This window comes from Myxine glutinosa, chromosome 13 (assembly GCF_964187855.1).
Source record: "Myxine glutinosa chromosome 13, kmMyxGlut1.1, whole genome shotgun sequence".
Classification (NCBI taxonomy): Eukaryota; Metazoa; Chordata; class Myxini; order Myxiniformes; family Myxinidae; genus Myxine; species Myxine glutinosa.
This window is the reverse complement of record NC_136273.1, coordinates 5,698,401-5,712,634: the sequence shown is the minus strand read 5'-3', so window position 1 is coordinate 5,712,634 and position 14,234 is coordinate 5,698,401. Positions and strand designations below refer to the sequence as shown.

At 51.2% G+C, this 14,234-nt stretch overlaps 1 protein-coding gene across 3 annotated transcripts in view; it reads left to right on the top strand.

Moving 5' to 3' along the window:
- The window catches only part of POLR3D (RNA polymerase III subunit D), a 36,410-nt gene that overhangs the window by 637 nt on the left and 21,539 nt on the right, over positions 1–14,234 (top strand). Inside the window, exon 1 of one of the 3 annotated variants that reach the window (XM_068133678.2) lies at positions 1,369–1,461. The exons of the other annotated variants lie outside the window; for them this stretch is intronic. The gene's annotated coding sequence lies outside the window, so the exon portion shown is untranslated. Of the gene's footprint in view, positions 1–1,368; positions 1,462–14,234 lie in introns of those variants that run through there. 3 annotated transcript variants of the gene reach the window in all.

The window sequence follows — 14,234 nt, the reverse complement described above, 5'->3', positions numbered from 1 at the left end:
GGTAGTTGGTAGTAGGTAGGTAAGTAGTTGGTAGGTAGGTAGTTGGTAGTAGGTAGGTGTAGTAGGTACCGTACCTGGTAAGACTTGGTAAAAGAGAACAGCAGACAGTCCTCCCCAATACCTGCATACCTCTTGCCACTATTTTACCCATCACCATGGCATCAGTAGGTTAGGTAGTTGGTAGTAGGTAGGTAGGTAGTTGGTAGTAGGTAGGTGTAGTAGGTACCGTACCTGGTAAGACTTGGTAAAAGAGAACAGCAGACAGTCCTCCCCAATACCTGCATACCTCTTGCCACTATTTTACCCATCACCATGGCATCAGTAGGTTAGGTAGTTGGTAGTAGGTAGGTGTAGTAGGTACCGTACCTGGTAAGACTTGGTAAAAGAGAACAGCAGACAGTCCTCCCCAATACCTGCATACCTCTTGCCACTATTTTACCCATCACCATGGCATCAGTAGGTTAGGTAGTTTGTAGTAGGTAGGTAGTTGGTAGTAGGTAGGTGTAGTAGGTACCGTACCTGGTAAGACTTGGTAAAAGAGAAGAGCAGACAGTCCTCCCCGATGGCAATACCTGCATACAATACAATAAATGTCACAAGAAGCTTAAGGAAATAACGATACGATGTGCTAGCTTAAGGCCTATTTTTAACTGGGCTTAACATACGTTTTCACAGTAAGTGTGTAGTCTTCTAACTTCAGTCGCTGTCAGGCGCCAGGGCTGGTTCTCTGACTCTCCGGGCACGGCAGCTTCGTCCACCAGAAGACGTTAGCTTGCAGTGATTAATTCGGTGAATTCCATCTCAACTTCGGATATTTCCGGCCGTGAAACACTATCCGTATTTCTAAACTAAATATGTAAACCGCTTATACCATATTTCTGGCCGTGAAAAACTATCCCGTACGGCCGCGAGATTTCTAAAAAATAATTCTTCGTCAATTTTAGAATATTTGACGCCGTTTTCACCGTCCGAAACGCGTAATAATAATTGGTTCTGGTGTTTGATGACGATTTTCGTTGAAGATAATGAGGTTGGTCTTCATGTATTTTAATTACTAATGAGAGGTTTCATTAGATTAGGAATCAAAGAACGACGGGTGAAACAAGCTCCTATTGAACTTTTTCGCAATTGTTTTATGCAAACTTCCGCATCCGGTCGATGGCTGTCTCCAGCACTCCATGCAGTGAGTGATTTCATTTTAGACATATTTTTGCAAATGCTCGAATCTCATTGGGTCCGGTGTTTGGTGACGCGTTTTGTTGAAGATAACCAGGCCCGTGCGGGCCGATGTTGGTCTTAAATTATTTTATTAATACATCTGAGGTGCATAAGATTGTGAATCAAACGACGACGGGTGAAAGAAACTCCTAATGAACGTTTTAAATTTGTTATGCATACTTCCGCATCCGCAAGATGGCTGCGCCCACTGCGCTTCGGATTCTCGAGCCAAGGCATAATCAGGTTTTCAACATAATACGTACTCATTTATTGACAACACCGGCTTCGCCGGCTATAATTATTGTCTGTGTGGTTTACTATACTGTATATCATAGTTATAACATCGTTATTTGTACACAGCAGCATTTCCTGTTTGTTCCATCACAGGATGCTTCCACAACCCCCTTATTGTTGTTGCTAACAGGTGTTTAATCGGTTTCTCTTCCAATAGCCAGGAGCAGGGTACCTGCACCCTCCAGGTGAATGGAGATTGCACATTTATAGCTGCTGAAAGAGTCAATTCTGTGGATTATAAGACGACTCCACTTGTATGGATGTTTGTGTAGTGAGCGTCTAACGGGGTCGAACTGATGGTTAAGGGGTCCAAGGAATGGGTGCAAGGGTACACACAAGGAAACGAGACGCAGGAGAAGGCCATTTGGACCATCATACCTGTGCCACAACACCAGACCAATCCCATCCACCAAAACAACGCAATGTCATTGGGGGAATGAGGGGAGGAATGGGGATGACGTAATGTGGTACACCCATGGATATCCCAGGAATGGGGATGACGTAATGTGGTACACCCAGGGATATCCCAGGAATGGGGATGACGTAATGTGGTACACCCAGGGATATCCCAGGAATGGGGATGACGTAATGTGGTACACCCAGGGATATCCCAGGAATGGGGATGACAATGTGGTACACCCATGGATATCCCAGGAATGGGGATGACGTAATGTGGTACACCCATGGATATCCCAGGAATGGGGATGACGTAATGTGGTACACCCAGGGATATCCCAGGAATGGGGATGACGTAATGTGGTACACCCAGGGATATCCCAGGAATGGGGATGGCGTAATGTGGTACACCCATGGATATCCCAGGAATGGGGATGACGTAATGTGGTACACCCAGGCATATCCCAGGAATGGGTATGACATAATGTGGTACACCCAGGGATATCCCAGGAATGGGGATGGTGCAATGTGGTACACCCATGGATATCCCAGGAATGGGGATGATGTAATGTGGTACACCCATGGATATCCCAGGAATGGGGATGACGTAATGTGGTACACCCAGGGATATCCGAGGAATGGGGATGACGTAATGTGGTACACCCAGGGATATCCCAGGAATGGGTATGACGTAATGTGGTACACCCAGGGATATCCCAGGAATGGGGATGGCGTAATGTGGTACACCCATGGATATCCCAGGAATGGGGATGACGTAATGTGGTACACACAGGGATATCCCAGGAATGGAGATGACGTAATGTGGTACACCCAGGGATATCCCAAGAATGGGGATGACGTAATGTGGTACACCCAGGGATATCCCAGGAATGGGGATGGCGTAATGTGGTACACCCATGGATATCCCAGGAATGGGGATGACGTAATGTGGTACACCCAGGGATATCCCAGGAATGGAGATGACGTAATGTGGTACACCCAGGGATATCCCAGGAATGGAGATGACGTAATGTGGTACACCCAGGGATATCCCAGGAATGGAGATGACGTAATGTGGTACACCCAGGGATATCCCAGGAATGGGGATGACGTAATGTGGTACACCCATGGATATCCCAGGAATGGGGATGACGTAATGTGGTACACCCAGGGATATCCCAGGAATGGGGATGGTGTAATGTGGTACACCCAGCGATATCCCAGGAATGGGGATGACGTAATGTGGTACAGCCATGGATATCCCAGGAATGGGGATGATGTAATGTGGTACAACAACAACACACACAACAAACATTTTAAGGCCATTTTCCCTGCAAGAGCGGGGGTTAGCCTTGCGGTCCCCATGGCAATCTTCTCCATTTCGCCCTATTTTCTGCATCTCTCCTTGTTAACCCCCTTGCCCGCATTTCTTCTTCCACCATCTTTAGCCAAGTCTTTCTTGGTCTTCCCCGTCCTCCACTTCCTTCTACATTCATTTCCATCACTCTTCTCAACCAGTCACTTTCATCCTTCCTCAACACATGACCAAACCATCTCAACCTGTTCCTCTTCACGGCATCCATCACAGGTTCTATTCCCATCATCTTTCACAATTCATCATTTGTCTTACTCTCTCTCAACGATACTCCGCACATCCATCGAACCATTCGCGTTTCCACCCTTTCCAGCCTTCGTTGCTGCTCTACGTTCATTACCCATGTCTCGCTCCCATAAATCATAACACTTCTCACACATGCAGCATACACCTTTCCCTTCAGCTTCAACGACACTCGTCTCCTCATCAGCACGCCACTCAGTTCCCGAAACTTCTTCCATGCACATCTCACTCTAGCAACCGTTGCCGAGTCTGATCCACCTTCTCCATTCAGCATGTCTGCGAGGTAGCAAAATGTTTTCACACCTTCCAGCTTCACGCCGTCTCCAAGATCCAAATCAACATTTCCTCGAGCTGCAGCTCCCTCTGTGCACACCTTACATTTGAATGTAGCTGCCACACTGGTTAATGACCCTCTGAGACCACTAGATTTTTGATGAACCCACTCAGCGCACATTGTACATTGAATGGAGTTCACTCCGACACCCTTCCTACACACAGCACAGGGCCACTTCCCAGTTCTTTCCACCTCACCACATGCTTTACCACTTGTCATCACCTTCGTCTTTCCGATATTCACCTTCAGACCTTTTGTCTCCATACATTCCTTCCACTTGTTCATCTTTTCCTTCAGTCCATCCATACTTTCCGCAATCAACACCAGATCATCTGCATACAACAACTCCCACGGTAAACCCTCCTTTACGTTCTGAGCCAGCACCTCCATCACAGCTACAAATAGTAGTGGACTTAGTACCGACCCCTGATGCACTCCCACCTTCACCTCAAACTCACCACTGTTCCCGTCCTTCGTCCTTACAGCTGTGCGCGCTCTTTTGTACATTGCCATCACTACTCTGATCAACCATTCCTCCACTCATAACTTCCTCAATGCCCATGTCACTACTTCACGTGGAACCCTATCGAATGCTTTCTCCAGATCAACAAACTCAAGAAACAACTTCTTCCTCTTCTCCATGTACTTCTGCAACTGCCTCACAATGAAAAGCGTGTCTGTTGTTCCTCTTCCTGGCATAAATCCAAACTGCATTTCGTCGATCTTCACCTTCTTCCTTATCCTCCTCTCCAACACCCTTTCCAATACCTTCATTCCATCCTCCAATAACTTTATCGCTCGGTACGAGCCACACTCCAGAGGGTCACCTTTCCCCTTGTATAGAGGGACGAGGGTACTCAGTTCCCAATCCACTGGAATGCGGCCTTCTTTCACCACCAGATTGCAGATCTCTGTCATTCTCTTCGCACCCCAATTTCCTGCTGCCTTCAACATATCTCCCACAACTCCCGTCGGCCCTCACGCTTTTCTACCGTTCATTGCTTTTATCGCTTCCTCAACTTCCTCCTCAGTTATCTTCTCTGCCGGTCCTAAAACTGGGTTACTCTCTATGTTGCCATCCCATTCATTCTCTGTATTCAACAGCATTTCCATATATCTTTTCCATCTTCCTTTAATTCCATCTGGGTCCACAACGATTTGTCCCACTTCATCCTTCAAGCAACTCACCCCCATCACATCACACCTCTCTTTCGCTATCTGCTTTGCAATCCTGAATACCGCTCTCTGACCCTCTTCCAAATCCAAGCGTTCTCCGAACATTTTCCTAGAAATGCGTAATGTGGTACACCCAGGGATATCCCAGGAATGGGGATGACATGATGTGGTACACCCAGGGATATCCCAGGAATGGGGATGACGTAATGTGGTACACCCAGGGATTTCCCAGGAATGGGGATGGTGTAATGTGGTACACCCAAGGATATCCCAGGAATGGGGATGGTGTAATGTGGTACACCCAGGGATATCCCAGGAATGGGGATGGCGTAATGTGGTACACCCAGGGATATCCCAGGAATGGGGATGGCGTAATGTGGTACACCCAGGGATATCCCAGGAATGGGGATGACGTAATGTGGTACACCCAGGGATATCCCAGGAATGGGGATGACATGATGTGGTTCACCCAGGGATATCCCAGGAATGGGGATGACGTAATGTGGTACACCCAGGGATATCCCAGGAATGGGGATGACATGATGTGGTACACCCAGGGATATCCCAGGAATGGGGATGGCGTAATGTGGTACACCCAGGGATATCCCAGGAATGGGGATGACGTAATGTGGTACACCCAGGGATATCCCAGGAATGGGGATGATGTAATGTGGTACACCCAGGGATATCCCAGGAATGGGGATGACATGATGTGGTACACCCAGGGATATCCAACGGTGCAAAAAAAAAAAGGGGGTGAATGAATCTTTGAAAGTTTAACGAAGATCTGTTTGGCCGTCTCTCAGAATAATGGTGCCGTTTAACAGTACTTTCTCTCCAAATTCATCCCGATCGCGCATGCGCACAGAGGAGTGAGATAAAAGAAGGTTTTACTCTTCCCTTTGGTTTAGCAGAGCTTGGACATGTTAAATAAGGAGGTGGATAACGATGATGTACAAGACTGCTTCAATAGCGCTAAACTACAGGAGTTTTGTAACGATCTTTAAAATCGTTATTTTGTTTAAATTTAACTGCACACATGTATGTACTTGAACACTGCACGGGGCTGTGTTCCATGAACTCTATAGTTTTGATTGTTTATTATCCTCGTCTGAGGACTGGGTATTGCATGTGAGTTTGTTTATCCACACAGAATAAATGATTTTCCCTGCAACCGTTGGTCCGATTGTTGTTGTTGTTGTTGTTGTTGTTGTTGTTGTTGTTGTTGTTGTTGTTGTAAGGAAATTTTCACCATAGTGCACCTCCACCTGTAGAATTTTTTTAATGATAATTATGACGTCATAGGTCACGTAGTATGGGCGCCATCTTAGGACATGCAAACTTTGCACCTCTATATCCGATAGCGCTGCATAGAAAAAATTGAGACATTGCTCATTGTAAAGAACTCTCCATGTGGAATAACATATGTTAATGATGATGTCATAGCTGAATCGCTGAATTAACGCCAGGGGGGTTGACTCAGCCTGTCATCCTTCCGAGGTCGGCAAATTGAGTACCAGTTCACTGGTAATTCCCTGCTTGTCGTTAAAGGCGGCAAAAAGGGTTGGCGTCAGGAAGGGCATCCGGCCGTAAAACATTGCTTCAAAAAGGGGACCGAAAAACAACAACAACCACAGTTCCCGAAAAAGGCCAACCCCCGCTTGCGGGGAAAATGGCCTCTAAAGGTGTTTTTTTTTTTTTTTAAATGATGATGTCATAGGTGCCTCCATGATTGTCATAATTGGACAAGTATAAAACTTCATTCAATCAAGATGAAATTTCTTGAGCATAATCTAGGGATAAATTGGTAGAGAAAAAAATAATAATGATGACGCCATCGATGGGAGCATTGGGTACCGGGTGGGCCAGCAGCGTGGCGTTGGCGAGGGCCCGTTTCGCGCCGGTGAAAGCAGTGTCCATGTCCGTGGACCAGACGACGTTGCGCTTTGCCGGCTGGCCGCGGAGGGCGGTGTACAAGGGCCGCATGAGTTGCGCAGCTCGGGGCACGAAGCGGTGATAAAAGTTCACCATCCCAAGGAACTCCTGCAGCGCCTTGACGGAGCGGGGCGCGGGAAAGCGGCGATGGCCTCGACTTTGGCCGCTAGCGGCACGGCGCCGTTCCGGGTGATGCGGTGGCCCAAAAAGTCGATCGTCGCCGCACCAAAGTGACATTTGGCCGGGTTGACGATCAAGCCGTGCTCGCTGAGGCGGCTGAACAGCGTCCGGAGGTGGAGGAGGTGCTCGGCTCTGGGCGTGCTGGCGACGAGGATGTCGTCCAGGAAGGTAAAGAGGAACGGCAAGTGCGTAGCACGCCGTCCATCAGGCGCTGGAATGCCTGTGCCGCGTTTTTGAGGCCGAAGGGCATCCGGAGGAATTCGAAGAGGCCGAAGGGTGTAATAACGGCCGTCTTCGGGATGTCGGCCGGGCGGACGGGCACCTGGTGGTACCCCCGAATCAGGTCCACTTTTGAAAAAATGGTCCGCCCCACCAACCGGGCGGAAAAATCCTGGATGTGCGGGACGGGGTACCTGTCGGGGGTAGTGGCGTCGTTGAGGCGGCGGTAGTCCCCGCATGGCCGCCATCCGCCCCCCGGCTTCGGGACGATGTGCAGCGGCGAGGCCCAGGCGCTGTCGGAGCGCCGCACGATGCCGAGGCGCTCCAGCGCGGCGAACTCGGCCTTGGCGACGGCGAGTTTGGCTGGGTCGAGACGGCGAGCTCGGGCGTACACCAGCGGGCCCGTAGTGGGAATATGATGCTCGATGCCGTGACGCACCGCAACGGCCGAAAACGTCGGTCGCGTGAGGGCCGGGAACTCCGCGAGGAGACGCGCGAAGTCGTCTGCCAACGGGAGGACACAGGAAAGCTCGGTGGGCGCGGAACGGCTCAAGGCTCACGCCAGCGAGCTGAAAGTTTCGGCGTTGACGAGACGCCGGCGTTTAACGTCGACCAGCAGCCCATGGGCGCAAAGGAAATCGGCACCGAGCAAAGCCATGGGGACGTCCGCCGTCACGAACTCCCAGCGAAAGAGCTGGCTGCCGAAGCGGAGGGCGACGGTGCGTGGGCCGAAGGTGCGGATGGTGGAGCCGTTGGCCGCGATTAAGGAGGGGCCGCAAATGGCGGCCCGCCTGTCCTCCGCCGAAGCGGGAATGACGCTCAGCTGAGCGCCGGTGTCGCAGAGAAAACGCCGCCCTGACGCATACCTGGGCCGGGAGCTGGCGGAGAAAAAGCTCTCGGAAAAGGAAATCCGAGGGGTGCTCGCCGAGCAACGCGAGCATGTAGTCCATACGTTCGGACCGGCGCGTATTGCCGAGCTCAGGCACGTCGAGTAGGCGTCGTGCGTGTTCAGCCGGGGAGAGGGCGAAAGCGCCCAGAAGAAGTGCCTTGATGGCGTCGTACTTGCCGTCAGCGGGCAGGCTCTGGAGGAGGCTCAGGCAGCGGGCGGCGGTCACGGAGCCGAGCGCGGCGACCACGTAATGGTATTGTTATGAATTTGGTAATGCAACATCTAGAGCTAGGTAGATCTGAATAGGTAGGTATTCGGCTGTCGTGACAGGGACTCTACATGTAATAAGTTCTTGATGTTTAGGCGTTTGTCGGGGTAAGATGTATGATTGTGGATCTACCTGGAGGTCCGAGTGTTAAATAGTGAGGGATTAAAGGTAACGCCCCTGTGAGTATCACCTAGTAGTCAAACCTTTGTCCATTATGGCACTGCAAACCACATAAACATTAGTTAGGTCCTTAGCGCAACATTAAATAATCCCCTTTCCCTGACAAGGACTTCGTATTAAATTGACAGGAAACCAGGTCAAAAACACCACCACAATTGGCCGCCACCGTGTACACCTCCAAAAGGCCTACAAACCTGGCCGGCACGTGTTATGCCAGGACCGCAGGGTCGCGTAACGGGGGAGATGTCAGGAGTCGCGGGAGGCTTTGATTGGCTGAGGAGTGCGCAATGTGACGTCATCGGCCACCAATATAGGCGACGGTCGGACGCCATTTCAGGAGTTGAGTTGAGTTCGTGGCAGGCACTGCAGACGCAGGCAGGCACCAGAGAGTTGAGCGGTGGTGGAGAGTTGGAGAGGACACGCCATTCCAGTCGCAGTTCGAGTGCAGTTCGGGTTGTAGGGAGTCGCAGGAGACACACGAGAGCACACCCAGTTGGCACTGAGCAGTTCGTTGGCACTTGGCTGCCAGCACTCCCGCGTCGTCGAGTCGAGTGGAGTTGAAAGGAGTCCTTCCTGTCCCTGGTCAAGTGGAGCCGCTGGCCTGCGTCGGACGCGTGGTGCTTGGAGCGAGGGGCCTCGTGGTGTGCGATCGGGCCGGAAGGAGCGGTGCTGGACACCAACAATACAAGACGACAAAGACAGATAAGCCCGATCTCCGCGTATATTTTGAACGACGGGACGTGTTATTTTCGTGATTAATCTCCCTCGTTTGTGTTTGCTGTCAGTCGTGTGGGGACGTCCCGATTTAGGTTTATTAGAATTATTAGATTTACCGGCGGGCTTTTTCACTGGCTTTACTTTTCCTAATAAACCCTTATATTACTTTTTGTACATAATATCTGAACGCAGTTTTCCTGGGTGTTTGATTTTAATAGATAAGGTTGCGGAGCCTTCGCTGCGCCCCGCCATTCCGCGCGTTGGTGTTGAACTTGAGTCCGCCATTGAGTGTTCGCCTCGGGAGTTAAAGTCTCGCAAATCGGTCATCCGTAACTGTGGTGTTAACCACGGTTACGCGACAAGTGGTGTCAGGAGTGTAGGATTTGAACCCGTCGGACAAATTTTTTGTCCGCGGCGAGACATCGACACGGTCGGACAAATTTTTTTGTCCGCGGGGAGACATCGACACGGTCGGGCGTACATTGCGCCCGACGTTCGAACGCAAAATTTTTATAGTCGAGGCGGAGAAATTTAATAATCAATCGGACAAACGGAGCGCGATATCGCGTCTTCGTCAAATTTAAATTGTTTCAGGAATTATTAAAATAAATACGCGCGCGGGGAAGGACCTTCCGAAAAGCGGATGTCGGAGGTCGACGAGATGGAAGTACGCAGCGAGGCCTCCGTCAGCGTTGGGAGTGAGCCGGAAATAGGGGAAATAGATGCAGAGGTGAGCCTTGGAACCTCCCTCGTCCCGAGCACCAACTTATCCCCCTCCCCCACCGGGGAGTCGGGAGCAGTAGGAACGGCCCCGACAACCGACCAGATGTTGGGTCAATTGCTTCGAAAAATTGACGGGCTGGAAAATAAAATGAGTAAGGAATGTAGGGAAGGAATGAAGGGAATGAGTGAGCGATTGGAGGAACAAATGGGACAAATGAAAAGTGGGATGGAAAATAAAATGGAGTCCCAGGGGAAGGAATGGAGGGAAGGAATGAAGGGAATGAGTAAGGATATGGGAGAAATGAAAAGTGGGTTGGAAAATAAAATGGAATCGCAGGGGAAGGAATGGAGGAATGAAATAAAGGAAAGGAATGAACAATTGGAAGAAAAAATTGGGGAAATGGCACAGCAGCTGGGGGAACGAATTGATGGCATAGAAGGGAGAGTGCAAAACCAAATTACGGACAGACTGGGGAAATTTGAGGGTAAAGTAGAAACTCAAATGGGGGAGATGGAAAAAGCCATAGGGGTGGAAATTGAATTGAAACGGGAAGAATTAATGTCAAAAATAGAGGAGGGCGTGACGCAGGCTGTCCAAATGGGGGAAAAGTTGGAGGGTCAGATTGGTGCCACAAATGCTCGAATTGATAAAGCAAATGGGGACCTGGAAGGCTATCGGGGCCGGGTGGATGCCAGAATGCTACAGCAGAGTGAGGAATGGGGACTGCTCAACCGGCAGGGGGGCAAATTGGCCGAGGAGGTGAGGGGGTTGGAAACCCGCATAAAAGAGCAGGAGCAAGGGTTAATTGAGAAAGGCCTGTGGGGGCCACTAATGGATAATGAAAGGGTGAGTGATTTTATGCAGGAGCGACTGGAGATCTGGGACAATACCATCAAGAAGGAGGTTGGTCGGGTTCAAGAGAGCCTGAAGGAAGAGGTGAGTAGGTCGGTTAAACATCTTCAGGACCAGATTAAAGTGACCCAGGAGACCCTCACCACGAGCCACATTTGGACACCAGAGGCTCCGAAACGGAATACCCAGTTGGGGGGGTGTTTTGGCCCCGGACTGGATTTGGACAGAGAGGAATCGGGGAATAGAGTCTCTGGAAAAACAATCCCCCTCGTACATTTTGACGGATCAGGGAGCCTCGAGGCTTTCCTGACACAATTTGAGTGCGTGTCTCAGCTCAATGGTTGGGGAGAGCGGGAGCGAATGGGGAATCTGGTGGCGACACTGCGTGGGTCAGCCGCCGACGTGTTGAACGTAGTCCCAGAGGGAATATTGACCAGCAAGGCTATTTGTGAGGCCTTGAATAACAGGTACGGGACAGGCGCAAGGTGCGACCTGGTCAGGGCACAGCTGCTGCATCGCAGGCAAAAGCCTAATGAGACGTTGCAGGAGCTGGCCCAGGATATATACCAGTCTGTGAGGATAGCATACAGGGACCTACCAGCACAGGCGTGGGACAAGCTGGCGATAGAAAAATTTATGGCGGCTCTCCCTGATCCTGAGGTCCGGACGTTGGTGGAGTTACAGGACCCACCCACGGTGCACCGGGCAGCGGAATGCGCGGCGAGACTGACCTTTTTGAGAAGGTCGAACCGCGCATCGGAGAGGGCACCTGTGACGGTACGGCAGACCGAGGTGCGGGATCGGGAAAAGCCAGAGGATGACATCGGGCGAATGTTAAGGGGAATCAGCCGCCAGCTGACAAATTTGATGGGGGGACAAATTGCAGGGAGCGAGTCACGACAGGGTGGTCCAGGTTGGCCATCAGGACGGCCTGATTTTTATCGGGCTGGGCCGGGAGAAAGGGGGGCTCCACCTGGCTACCAGAGGGGTCCGTTCTTGGGGACTTGTTTTAGATGTGGGAGAAGAGGGCACAGTCAGAGGAATTGTCGGCAACCATATGGGCCCCCACCTCCTGACAGGCTTCGCAGTCCAGAAAGGAGGGGGCCCCCAGTAGGTCCACAGGTGCCAGACAGAGGACCATCACCTCCGCCTGGGCCAATAGCGGTGGAGTGTGCGGGAAACTAGAGCGAGCCGAGCATATGGGCCATGCTCGGCTGGCATGTGTATGGCAAAGCATCCTTCTTTGGTGAGGTTAGTAAAAGGTGACAAATGGTTGGCATGGGTAATCTGTGGGTTAGATGGAAATTTAAGGGTGGATTTTGAAATGCCATGGTGGACACTGTATAGTGACGCCATTATTGATCCAGGTGTGTAGACCAAAGTGTTGGAGGCTGTGATGAAATTAATAGGGTAGCAAGACACAGCTTTCAACTGGTTGCGGGGGCAACTGTGCTGATATTTGGGACGCGGGATGATGGGGATGTAGTTGTGTAGCCTGAGGGTCAACGTGGTGCTGTGCGTGTCCGAGGTGTGTGGACCATGTCTTCTGGGTGGGTCTCCTGGTGGAGCATGGCTGTTGACTGGACCTTGGTGTGGTCAAGTGTGGGTGAGCACTGGGGGGCTGCAGTTCTGTAGTCGGACTGGGGGATGATGGGGAGGTGCAGGGGACGTGGCTGTAGGGATGCCACGCACTGCGACCGTGCCCCCCAGGGCCGAGGTTGTGTGTGCGGTAGTGGGTGTTGTGGCAGCAAGTGCTCACCACATTGGCCAGCTGGGGCTGCTGCAGCTGTGTTCCTCGCAGGGGGGCCGAAGGATGGATGGTGGGTCGCATCCTTATGGACACTCATGGGCCATGTTGGCGTTTTGACTGCTCACCTTGTCCCGATGACCCTTGCACGGTAGAGGTGCAGAGCTGTCGTGGCCACAGGTAGTTGTGTAGTGATGATCACCGTTGGATGCGGATCCACATACCTGCCAGTGTAGTGGGGACAAAAGAGAAATTTGGAAGGATTTGGTAGGCCCAATGTGAAATTTTGGGAATTGTATGGGTGGATTGCACTTTGAACCTGACCAACCTGCAACTACCTGCACTTGAGGTGAGTGTTTTGAGGAGTACTGTCCCAGGCTTCAGGATTTGCTTTGGGAAATTGGGGACATGTAATTTGGAGTTGGGAGGTGAGAGCGAGTGATGACATGGCCGGTGAGGGGATGGAATGGGAGCCACAGTGTCTTGTGGGTGGCGTATGTTTTTGTATTGTGGTTACGTGTTTTGATGTGGTCGTGAGAGTGGAACCTGGAGAGTGAGTGATGATTATTGGAGATAATGAGGGGCGATAAATTGTGCTTTTTGGAAATGTGCTAATGGAAATGTGTAAGGATTCAATGATTCGAACTGTGAATGGGATTTCACATTGGCAGGCCATGGCAAGCCTTGTAACACCTTTTACACCATCTATGAATTGTACTGAATTGTGCTGAGTTGTGTGGAGAATTGAATGGCAGCGGGGGAGGAAGTGTGTTTTGGGGACCATGGGTGGGGAAGGTGTGTGTGTCCGCAGGTACAGAGCAAGCTCTGAGGAGCGATGCCTGCGGGCCCCCCTCTGCGGCAATTACCCCTGGCAGCCGGTGGTAACTGGAAATTGGAGCTCGTCGGTGGAGGGTCTGGTTGGGCGCCGCGGGGTGAGGAAGTCCCCCGGTGACCCGTGTTGCTGCGTGAAAGCAGGAGGCAAAGGAGCCTGGTGTGTGTGGAGACCCTCACCGGCGAGGTAACGGCGGAAAGGGGCTGTTGGGCTGTCATGGGGCCAAGAGGTAAAGGGGGGGGGGCAATGAACTTGTAAGTCGGTTGACTTGTTTTTGGGACTGCGGGCACCACAGCCTGATGCGCCCCCACCATCTTTTTGTGCGGTACCTCCCCGCTGCCTAGTTGAGGAATGCACACACACGTGAATGACATCAATGCCATGGTCCTGCAGGGGGTGTATTGGGAATAAGTGCTTTGTTGATTTTTGCAATGCCTTGATGACCTATGGAATGAGAATGAGTGGTTAAGGGGTCTGTGTAGCATGAATGTGGGCGAAATCCACCGAGCCGTGTCACTCACCTGTAACATCTGGACAGGGCCCGAGGAAATTTAGGGGGATGCATTGGGGATGGCCCCGCAGGTAAGGTTGAGTCTTGTGGCATCCACCGGGGGACGCGGTCTGTAGACCGGGGTATGTACAAAGGTTAGAGTTT